Source organism: Salmo trutta, chromosome 29 (genome assembly GCF_901001165.1).
Source record: "Salmo trutta chromosome 29, fSalTru1.1, whole genome shotgun sequence".
Lineage (NCBI taxonomy): Eukaryota > Metazoa > Chordata > Actinopteri > Salmoniformes > Salmonidae > Salmo > Salmo trutta.
The window spans coordinates 8,890,978-8,903,691 of NC_042985.1; positions in this window are offsets into that span (position 1 = coordinate 8,890,978).

Consider the following 12,714-nt stretch of genomic DNA (forward strand, 5'->3'; position numbering starts at 1 on the left):
TTACAAGTATTTGAAATATAACTGCATTCTATGGCAGTTTAAATTGAAATGCTACAGTATGTCTATGTGTGGTAATCGTGGTAATGGTGTTGAACGCTGTCAACAAAAAGCTCAAACGGCTTTAGTGAATTTCACCACAATAAGCAATCTCCAAGCCCACCTATACATGAAACTATATGTTTAACATTAACTCTGAAAGATGGGAGGTAGTAGCCTGAAATCCAGAACCTGTTTTGTGCTAACATTCTACTCCTTTTACTCTGTACCATAGCTGTGTTTGACATGACAAGGAGTGGCAAGGAGTGGAATGTTAGCACAAACATACTAGAGAGATAGCTCTTGACACCTTAAATATTTATCTTCACTCTCCACTCTCTGAAAACATACACAACTGATTAACTCTGTCCCTTGTGAGACATAAAGCATTGATAAGACATAGAGCCTTGTCATATTCACAGCACCGCCTCCCAATTCCAACCCATGCAGTCAGCTAATAGTTCTGACTATTACATGCCACCGCCCCTCCAGAAACATGTTTCCTTTTCTCTTCCTAAACAAACTTGCATCTATTATAAAGTGGGAATAATCCATAGAGTAATAAATCACAGAGAGTTTGCCTGCACACAAAAGTTCACACAACCTTAGTGCGTTGTCGTTGTGCGTTGTCGTTGTGCGTTGTCGTTGTCACATGCAAAGGTTGTCTAATAATTTTCTGCTGAAAAACTGACTGTTGTATCACAACCGTTGTGCCCAAATGCATTGAACATCAGTTGTACAACTTGAGTGTGTACGGTGCTAGTGTCTTCAGCAGAACAGTCAACACAATACATTATCCTCCAGACAGACAGACAGACAGACAGACAGACAGACAGACAGACAGACAGACAGACAGACAGACAGACAGACAGACAGACAGACAGACAGACAGACAGACAGACAGACAGACAGACACATAGTAAGATAAGTACATTAGTAATTAAGACACACACTAGTAAATGTGCGAAATAGGAGAAATATAAGCACCCATCAACGTATTATTATTGTTGTCATTATTATTATTATTATTATTATTTGGTCTTTCTATTAAAATGTTGTCTTTCCTGTCCCTCACCTTAACCACCAGGAAAACCCCTTCAAAACTTCAGATAATGACACAAACTCTATGTTTTTGTTTTCATTTAAGTGTTTTTTTGTTCATCCACCATATGTAATTGTATTTATATATCGTAGAACAATGGCTTGTCCCTTGGATAAGAAGTCATGGTTTAGTGGCATATTATTTGCAAAAAAAAAAGAATATCATAATACAAAGGAAATTATTATAGTAATTTAGGGAATTACTTTAAAAACTAAAATATCAACTAAATAATATCAATTTTTGACAGAGAATAGCCGTTCCTCAATGTCATGTCACAGGTGTTACCCCATTATAAAAAACACCATCAAAAATGCAACACCCATGACAACTTCTTACTGGGTCAAATGTTCATTGAAGGCGGACTATTGTGAAAAGCACATGGTGAGTCTGACCTCTCTCTTCATTATGCTACTCATTTGATGATTCACTTAAGATGTGTCAAGGTGTTACATAGTTTATAGAAGGAGAAAAGGACATTTTATAAAAAAGAATTGATCAGATCACATGATTAAGGCCGTTCCGGCCTTTATTATGAACCGTTCTCCCCTCAGCAGCCTCCTGTGGGATCGGCCTATAAAACACTTAACACTATGATATGTCATTTTCAGTATACTGTACTTAGTGTTGGTTTGAACAATTGCCATTTGCAGTGACAGTTCCCCCAAAAAAGTAAAAATGAATCATGAGAAAACCCACTAAGAACCAGGTGTTGAATCTGAAATTGTTTTAAATTGATATTGGACTGTCATGACAAGTGGTTGTTTTGGTTGCTTTTCTGTGGTGCACTTGAACAGAAATGTACTGAATTTCCCCGTTCTGCTGTCTCTCATTCTTAAGAGGAAAATGTCTACATTCGACCACTGCTGACGACTAGCTCGCAATTGATAATTATCTTAAGTGATGCTAGACATTGCCATACACAATATGATCATTTACAAAGGATTTACAAATGCTTAGGAAACAGTAGAACTATGTTTTACAAGCAGCTTATACGCAGAACCTTAATGAAATTGTTACTAACCATGGTAGAGAGTTAGGGAAGCAGTAATGGACCCATAGACAATGCTTTCCACAATTTGAAATCATATTCACAATTTACAGGCAACAATGGGCTCCAATAACACTATTTTACTATTCCCCTTAATCTTTTATCTAAGTGTATCTTGCTTGGTGGCCACAGTTGGTTTGGGTGAGATACATAAGCTAAATAAAAATCATAACGAAAATCATAAAACTGTTTAGTGCGAGTTACCAAACTATCTAATAATTGTTGTACCATCCCCTCCATCTTTCAGCAATGGAGTGCGGCTTGCTTTTCACTAAGTGTGTCTTCTTGCTTGGTGGCTGACTGTTTGAGGTGAAATGCAGCCTGGGATATAGTGTATTAAAGGTGAGGTAGAAGTCAGAACCGGCGTCCCCGCTCGGGGGAGAGAGAAGAACGTGGTCCGCATTGTCCCTGAGATGCAAGGCTTCTTGTCAAAAGCACTGGCCCTAATGTGAAGGATTGAATGACCGAACAATGTTTACATCTCCCTTTTGGCCTGGGAGGGTCACGGAGTGGGGGACACTAGGGATCGAGGGATAGAGGGCCACGGAGTGGGGGACACTAGGGATCGAGGGATAGAGGGCCACGGAGTGGGGGACACTAGGGATCGAGGGATAGAGGGTCACGGAGTGGGGGACACTAGGGATCGAGGGATAGAGGGCCACGGAGTGGGGGACACTAGGGATCGAGGGATAGAGGGCCACGGAGTGGGGGACACTAGGGATCGAGGGATAGAGGGTCACGGAGTGGGGGACACTAGGGATCGAGGGATAGAGGGAGTGCTTTTTATTAGCAACACCAGTTTTGTGGAACAAAGCGTCTTTAGTTGTCTGTGTTATTACGCCAACAAGGCTACGCTTGTAATCGGTCTAAATTATTACCCCCATGAGCATAATGAAAAGGTAAATGAATCTTTGTTATTAAAGAAGAGAAAAGTGGTGTAGGAGGAGAGTAGTTATGCAATATTATGAGACAAAACCCTAACCTGAGTCTTGTGGGGTTTTGTAATAAAGGATAAGAAAATGTTGATGGGCCGGTGACACACTTATAGGGGAATCTGTGGGTTGTTAAATAATCATCTTCCTTTCTCCTCACGGACTGGTCTTCTGTCAGGTTAGGACCATTTATAAAGTTATGGCACAGAGAAACAGACAGATACCGAGAGAAAGACATTTCATGATGTCATTCAAGTTAGACCCCAATCTTAATCGTGATGACCTTCTCTTGTGGCAGAGCCACGAGAGAGTTAGAGATAGAGAGAGATATAGAGATAGAGAGAGAGATAGAGAGAGAGATAGAGATAGAGAGAGAGCGAGAGAGAGAGTGATGGAGAGAGAGATAGAGAGAGAGATAGAGATACTCTTAATGTATTTTACGTGACAGCTTCTATTGTGCGTGTCAAGAACCTGCCTCTTGGTTCATCATTTATAAACCATAAATGCGAACCATAACTATGAATATAATTCAGTCAACCACACACCTCAAGTGGATGATTGGATTACAATGACACAGGAACAGTGAGTACTATAGTTGCTGACACTGTGGGGGAAAAAATGTAGGTATTGTTGTAAGTAAATACCCAATAAATACTTCAGAACCTAGTACAGCACCAAGACCATAATAAGCAGTCACTAATTAAAACAAAACACGATCCTCAAGTCAAGACAAGCTGCATTCACACAGTGGAATCAGATCGCACCAACAGGCTAAATGTCTGCCAGGCTTTGTCTTTACAACCCGGTCTTTAAACACAATTGCCTACAAATGATTTACACTTTGGTGTATCTCCATCCTGAATAAAGCATGATTCGGTTTGATATACAGCTAACTATCAAACCGCTGTGTAGAGAGCAAGACAACCTGATAAATTAAACAACAGGCATTGTCTGCATCCCCAATGGCATCCTATTCCATATATAGTGCACTACTTTTATCCAGGGCCCATAGAGACCAGGGCCCACTATCTAGGGAATAGGGTGCCCTTTGGGCTGCAAACATTGCCTGTGACAACTCAGCAGATCAAAGCACAGAGCTTTGCAGTGTAAAATGAGATGAAGATCAAATAGAAAGAGCTGGTACAGCAAACACAATATTCACTTATGGGTCACGTCCCGAGGCAAAGGAAATGTCCTCTGTGAAAAACAAGAGAGTTAACACTTTAGATTTTTTAAGAACAAATTGTTATTTACAATGACGGCCTACACTTATTTAATGTGGAACTGTTTTAGGAAGACACACACACACACACACACACACACACACACACACACACACACACACACACACACACACACACACACACACACACACACACACACACACACACACACACACACACACACACACAACTCACACTCACGGGTGTCAATTACTGCTGAGAAACACTATGCCTTAATAGCATAGCCACACTTCACAAACACAGAGCACCATATCAACTTCTCTCCCCTTCCATTTTGGTATATCTCAGAGGCTACTAGAAACACACCGTTCCATCAAAAAAACACTGTGTTTTTTCCATGCATCCGGAATCAATACACCCTATTGTGTGGATTGTGGAAACCCCAAACCGGGGCTATCTCAGGGGCTGGTTCACCGTCAAGTATGGCCAGCCTGTTCTCCTCGCCCGGCTGTGCAGCAAGAAGCGTTCTGCTTGCATGAGTGAGTGTCCTGGATAATTGCTCGTAGTGTGGTCTGTCTGACCGGTCGTACAGCTCCCAGGACTCTGACAGCCATCCAACTCTCCCTCCCTCCCTCCCTCTTTCTCTCTTTCTTTTGCGCTTTCTCTTGCTTAACTCTCTCCATCTCTCGCTCTTACTCTCTCTCCCTCTTTTTGTTCTGGATTGTATCTCTCTTCCCCCTCTCTCCCCCTCTACCTGCCTCTCTCACTCTCTACCTCCCTCTCTCACCCTCTACCTCCCTCTCTCTGTCTCCCTCTCTCTCTCCCTCTGTCAGACCAGGGCCAATAGTCTTCTTCAGTCAGACACACAGACTGGACTGTGCTGCCCCCCACCCCCCATGGGAGTTAATTCTCCCCTGTTCTCCCTTCCCCCTCCCCCTTTCCTCTCCCCATTTCTCCCAGGTCCAGACCCCATCAACCCCAGTGCCATGCAGGGTCTTTTATTAGAGGCCATCACATTTTATTGTCACTGGATATTTAATCAGGGCCCGCTTGGCGAGACAAAACAAAACACACTTGTGCGGACAGGGGAATAATCAAGCACATGTATTTTTCTGTGTAGGAATGTAGGGGCTTGCAAATAGATGTCATGTAAAAGTAGGAGAAAGCATGAATAAAAGCACTTGGCCCAGCATGGGAAACTCAGAGGAGAGCTAAAAAAAGAACCCGTCAGGTATTCTCTTCAATAGGAATTGGGGAAATCACATTCTATTACTCAGAGAGGGATAGAAAAAGAGAAGGGGAGAGTTCTCGTGAAGAGGAGGTCAAGAGATGAAGATAGGAATGCCAGTGGAAACACTTGATTCGAAACACATGCACAAGGTATTGTTACATCGCACACAGCAAATGATCCTTGATTGAACAGGGCCATTTGTGCCCAGAGGAAGCCGGAAGTCTCAGCGTATGCCACTACTTCTACCTCTGTTGTGTCCCCTGTATTTACTTCCCCCCTCACAGGCAAACAGTTGTTTTTGTTCCATTAGGTGGAGAAACTGGTTCCTGCGGTCAAGAGGCAGGAGTTAAACGGGGTTGGATTGTGGTCGAGGTAATTAAGCAAACCCTCAACTGTATTAAAGGGTTGTTTTTGTGTTAGTCCAATGCATCGTTCCCCCCCCCCTCCCCACACACACACACAGTTTTCGCTTTGTCATTATGGGGTATTGAGCATAGATTGATTTAGATTTTTTTTTATTTAATCAATTTTAGAATAAGGCTGTAACGTAACAAAATGTGGAAAAAGGGAAGAGGTCTGAATACTTTCCCAACAGCTGAATTCTCCTTCAGAGGACTTCACGTATCGAGATTATGATTGGTCCACTATGATGGGACAAAATTGAAAGAGAGATCGAGAAAAATGTTAAAATGAAGGAAAGGGGAAAATGATTCCATAATAAGCCACTAAAACAAAGGAATCCCCTCCGGAACAAAAGCGTTATTCAATTGAAAGCACTCAGGTATTTTCTTAATTGACTTAAGCTGTTTACAGTTAATTATTTTAGTGCGAGCAGTTGACCTTCTCATTACACAGCGGCCGTTAACATCGTATCACCAGGGGCCCAGTGCCCGTTGGAATCCCACATCTGTGTGCCCAGGACGGGAGGTCTGTCTCCCCCTGTTAATGACAGGCCACTCAGCCTTATGGTTCTCTGGCTGCTGGTGTGGTGGTGCACCTGTAGACTACTGAGGGGTAGATGTTAATGTTTTAACCCCCACCACCACCGCTCTTCTTCAGACGTTTATTTCAAATGTGTATTAACAAGTGATGCTACTTGTATTATCTACTTTCAGTGAAACGCTTAGCATTGTTCTTCTAAAGGGAAGACATTTGTAACTATTTGTTATGCTACAGAAGCATGTTATCCAGAGCAGACTCCACCTCCTGGTTTACTGCACCTGTACAGACCACTGAACTATGTCCATTAATGACTATGGTTCATTCTCAAGACAGAAGATTGTAAATAAAAAAATACCTGGATAAAGGTCAATGGAAATGAAAACAACTCCTGTCTATGAACATGAATGTCCGGGTCTGGTTCTAGGACTAGGTCTTGGTCAAGCTGAACCTGAACCTGAGCAGGCCTGGGTTGGACTGGGACAGGGTTGGGCAGTGTCAAGGCTCTCATGTGAGATTGTCCCAGCAGGAGGGCATTCCTTCCCTGGCCTCTCTCGCTCCTCCGTTCTGCCCCAGTAACCTGTGCATCTGTCTGTCAAGCCGGGAGCTTTCACCGACCAAATGAAGACTTGAGAAAAAATGTAGCTCCTAACAGCTGCTTACCGTAACAGAGGAACAGTGGCCGTCAAGAAGGGACTCTTTGTTTTTGCGAACTTGCGACAGAGCAGCACGGGGCGGCCCAATGTCACATCACTGACCCAGTTGATACTCTGATGTCTCCTGGATTGAGGCAATAAGATAAAGAGTCCCTTGAGAACGGCCAATATGGAAAAGGGCCAATCCTGCGCCCCTGCGGAATGCCTTCTCATTTCCTGGAATACGAGTGTGCGTTTCATTCATCGAGACCGACAACAATGCATCACTCCACAGCACGTAGGCCCTGAACTAGGCATTCTCCTGACGTTCTGTTAGAGGATTTAACAAGTTAAAAACAGATAAGATACACTGAGTAAGTGTGATGACTGCGTAATGACTTCCTTTCTACACAGCTGAAAGGGATAGTGTCGACGCCAATTAAGGGAAAGAGAGGATTGTGGTTTTCACCACCACCAACTACTATAATACTGTAGGCTACAGATTAGGCTATACATTACTAGGACTACTACAACTTTTTCTACATAAACTACAATTGCATCTAGGCTTACTACTAATTGAAGTTTACACTATACAGTGTTAAAAGATAATCAACTCTTTATGTTGATTTTGCAAAACATTACTTAAAGCTGGATGGGATATGTACGGTGAAACTGCCACATCCGTATATACTGCAATTTTTATGTACTGCAATTTGTATGTAAAGCAACAAAAAACATTGCACGATGCAGGATGCTCCTCTCCTCTGTTTCAACATCACAACAATAACAAACGTGCTGTGCAGTGGTGCTGTTTCCTCTTATGTGTCAGCTTTAACACCGTTTATTTATTTAACAACAAATTCTGATTTACAATGACGGCCTACACAATGGTAGTCAACTAATACGAGTTAAAAATGTACTCTGAGTTGATTTTCAACACTTTACACCAGTGAATGCAACAATCACCAGTGTTGGCCAATTTTCTAGTATTTACAGTGTTAAACTAAATGGTTGAAAAGCTAAGCTGCAACAGGACAATAAAGACACTTTTTAAGTGTTGATTTAACGCTTATGGTTTTTCTGTGTACAACTGTTAGTTTATGACTCCCTTCTACACTTCTGCCCATGCAACTTTGTCAACTGATCTCTGCTTTGTTATTATACATTGATAAATAAATATCCATTTGATGAAATTTCAGAAGAATTCGGCTGTCAGTTCTCGCCAAAATGGAAGCTGAACCAAAAGGGTGTTATTCCCAGGATCTAACGAGCGGCACAATAAACATACTGTATTCTCTTCCTCCTCCTCTCTCTGGCGTGTCGGCACCCTTCCAGGACATAAATGGGGCCTGTTTCTAAATCACATATTGGATTTCTCCTAAAGCTTGTAATCACATTAAGTAAGAGACAAAATAAAGGGTGAAATCAAGGGAAAGAAATGCTCGGATGAAATTAATTCAAGACATCGGAGTGGCTTAGGAGACCAAAGACGAAGCACGTAATTGCAGTTCAACTTGGGATTTACTGGGAAATCAGTAATGGTATTTGTTTTCATTCATAGCTGTTACTACCTACTAGAGAAGACCCTACGGGGGAAGATTAATGGCAAAAAATAAAGATATCTGTGCCATACAGTCAGTAAATTCTGCATTAAATTGACTCTTTTATTGTTGTTGTAGAGTAGCAGAGCATGTTAGTGAATGAATGGTCCATACGTCTCATCCTCTATGCAAGGCACTGAATTGAGTCAAGCTTGTGGGAAGTAATAATGTATTTCAGTAAAGAGAGATACCCCATACGGTCATCTCGGCACAGATGACCTGAAATGGCCTGGACACAGGACTGTGTTGGAGCTGCAGAGGACAGTGATTTTAGCAGCAGCTCTGAATATCTGTTATCTAAGATAGCACAATAGAACTTCTACAAATCTGTCGGGGAGTCTGTTCTGCAGAGTGCCTCATGGAAAAAGACTCATGTTTTATCTCCTGGGTTTTTCCTTTTCCACAGAGGTAGAGGGAGCAAAGAGCGGAAAGAACGGTCCGAGTTACCCTACCTGAGAGGAGAAGAGAGGAGGAAAGATGTGAGGAGGGAGAGAGAGAGGGAAGAGAGGAGAGGAGGGAGGAAAGAGGTGAAGAGGGAGAGAGAGGGAAGAGAGGAGAGGAGGGAAAGAAAAGGAAAGATGTGAGGAGGGAGAGAGAGAGGGAAGAGAGAGGAGGGAGAGAGAGGGAAGAGAGGAGAGGAGGGAGAGAGAGGAAAGATGTGAGGAGGGAGAGAGAGGAAAGATGTGAGGAGGGAGAGAGAGGGAAGAGAGGAGAGGAGGGAAAGAAAAGGAAAGATGTGAGGAGGGAGAGAGAGAGGGAAGAGAGGAGAGGAGGGAAAGAAGAGAGGAAAGAGGTGAGGAGGGAGAGAGAGAGGGAAGATGTGAGGAGGGAGAGAGAGAGGGAAGAGAGGAGAGGAGGGAAAGAAGAGAGGAAAGAGGTGAGGAGGGAGAGAGAGAGGGAAGAGAGAGGAGGGAAAGAGAGAGGGAAGAGAGAGGAGGGAAAGAGAGAGGGAAGAGAGAGGAGGGAAAGAAGAGGAAAGAGGTGAGGAGGGAGAGAGAGAGGGAAGAGAGGAGAGTAGGGAAAGGAGAGAGCAAAGAGGTGAGGGAGAGAGAGAGGGAAGAGAGAGGAGGGAAAGAGGTGAGGAGGGAGAGAGAACAGGAAGAAGAAAGGACATGAGATAGCAGAGGAGTGGAAAGAGGGATTAGTATTTTGTAGACATGACAAGGACACTAGGTTTTCCTGCAGACCGTATAGGTTTCCTTACAAAGGCAGCATTGTTCCTGTTGTCTGTGGGCCTGCTTGGCTAAAGAGGGATGGCATTGTGTTATCCTGTAATGCTACCTGTGATCTGATCAACGATAGCACTCCATGTTTGGTAAAGTTAGACATAAATATATCACAAATGCTATTAGGCCACCCGCGCCAGTCAATGTTGGCCTGCATCCTGACGCGAGGACAGCGGGACCAAAGTAGAAACCACTTTACTTAAGACATCATTCTGGGAGAAAAGGAGAACGAGGGAATGGGGTTATGAAGGGAGAAAAACACCCGTCGTAAAGTAAGTGATTCATGTCTCAGCAGAGTGCTGACAAAAAATGCCAAGATGTGTGATTCCAGGTGTTCCCTCTTAGAAATCTATATGCAGCTATTAGGATTTGGTTGTTTCTGATAATCTGCTTGTTTTTTTGAATGTTTGGTCAAATAGAAAGGGACCGATGATATTATAAATCTCCCCTCTTGCGTGCACACGCACGCACGCACGCACCTCAACCTGAAAATAAGCAGTAGGAAAGCCTCACCTGAAACAGGCTTAGACATGACAGACAGGACAGAATGTTTTCCTCTTACAGCCTGGAAACAGTCAGGAAGAGACGGTGGTCATGATAGAGCAACAAACACATGATTGAGTGGACTTCTGCCATTAAAACTATTAAATGCCCTGGCTGCAATTACATTCTCCTTTGATGCTTCATGTTGAAAATAGTTTGACAAGCTGCACTGTATAGGCATATTCTATAGTCAAAATTACAAAAGATGCTTCTATATACAAATGCACATAAAAACAAAAAATCTCCACGATGCAGAAAGTCAAGGCACAGGATTTCAAGTAGCATTAATGTGCATTTCTGCCATCTTAAAATGTGTTCCTTTTTCACAGACCCCAAAGATAAAAAACAGTATCATCAATGATATTTCACAATTACAAAACCAGTCTATAATATAATTTACTATCAGCTGGCTCTCTCCCATTCCGGAGACAACACAACGACTAGTATATTATGACGTTTGTTTATTCACACATTTTTACATTTACAAATCTGCATATTATGTACATTCAGTAGTTGATGTTGTGGAAGACATATCCATTAGTGAGCTACATAGGAGGGACCAGTAGTTTCTCCTGACTGGGAAGAACTCGGGGGGGGGGGGGGGGGGGGCTTTAGGTATCTTCCTGGTCAGATCCCATAGACCAGGGTATTCAACTGTTACCCTACGATGTCAAGAGCCTGCTGGTTTTCTGTTCTACCTGATAATTAATTGCACCCACCTGGTGTCCCAGGTCTAAATCAGTCCCTGATATGAAGGGAACAATGGAAAAAAAAGCAGTGGAACTGGCTTCGAGGTCCAGAGTTGAGTTTGAGGGCCATTGACCATGTAACCTGGCTGGGAAAAACTCAGGGGCCTTGAGTATCTTCCTGGTCAGATCCCATTGTCCAGGTAAAACTCCTAGCCCTGCAACATATTGCTTTGTGGTGATGTTTCCCCTAAGTACAGATCTAGGATCAGCTTCCCCTCTTCCAATCCTAACCGTAACCAATACTGGGCCAAATGTAAACCCCCCTCCCCCGAGGCTTGTGGAGGCACACAATGCAGGGTGGTGTTCATTACGCACCAAACTGAAGAAAATGGACTCAAACAGGGAGGGACTACTTGCACTTGTCCAATAAGAAACACACATTTTTGGTTTCTGTCAGAAATCATTTTAAAACGCTTTCCATTGCATGCCCTAATGAACAAGACCCAGGATATGCTGTGAATCACAGAGAACAATCTCTCTCTCTGCTCACTGTATATAAACAGTCCGTCATACAAAATGGTTTTGTATCCAAAATCAGACAGAGGACATTAAACCACAGGAAATGCAACTGAAGTGTGGTTGTGGGAGGAACAACTAGTGACAGAATTAAAAACTAACTCTTGAATTAGTCTACCTGTCAGCTTATATTCTGTGATTTGGCCCAGTTTTTCCTGACTACATGACCTGGCCAGGAAAAACTTGGGGCCCTAGTTATGGGCTACAATATCAGGGGTGTAATCATTAGTCCAAACAGTTAAAACCAGAGTTTGTATTGGACAAATTCAGCTTGGTCCCTCCCCGTTTTGTTCCTTTTTGCAACAGAATCGGCATAATGAATACACCCCAGCCCATGGTTTTTCCTTGTCAGACAGATGGTCAGAAAAACACTTGTCCATATCTATGATGCTGATCAATGGCAAGCAGTGTTCTATATATATATATATATATATATATATATATACACACACACACATACATACAGTACCAATCAAAAGTTTAGACACCTACTCATTCAAGAGTTCCTTTATTTTTACTATTTTCTACATTGTAGAATAATAGTGAAGACATCAAAACTATGAAATAACACATATGAAATCATTTAGTAACCAAAAAAGTGTTAAAATCTAAATATATTTTAGATTCTTTAAAGTAGCCACCCTTTGCCTTGATGACAGCTTTGCACACGTTTGGCATTCTCGCAACCAGCTTCACCTGGAATGCTTTTCCAACAGTCTTGAAGGAGTTCCCAACTATGCTGAGCACTTGTTGGCTGATTTTTCTTCACTCAGCAGTCTGACTCATCCCAAACCATCTCAATTGGGTTGAGGTTGGTTGATTGTGGAGGCCAGGTCATCTGATGCAGCACTCCATTACTCTCCTTGGTCAAATAGCCCTTACACGGCCTGGAGGTGTTTTGGGGTCATTGTCCTGTGGAAAAATAAAATGAAAATCCCACTAAGCGCGAACCAGATGGGATGGCATATTGCT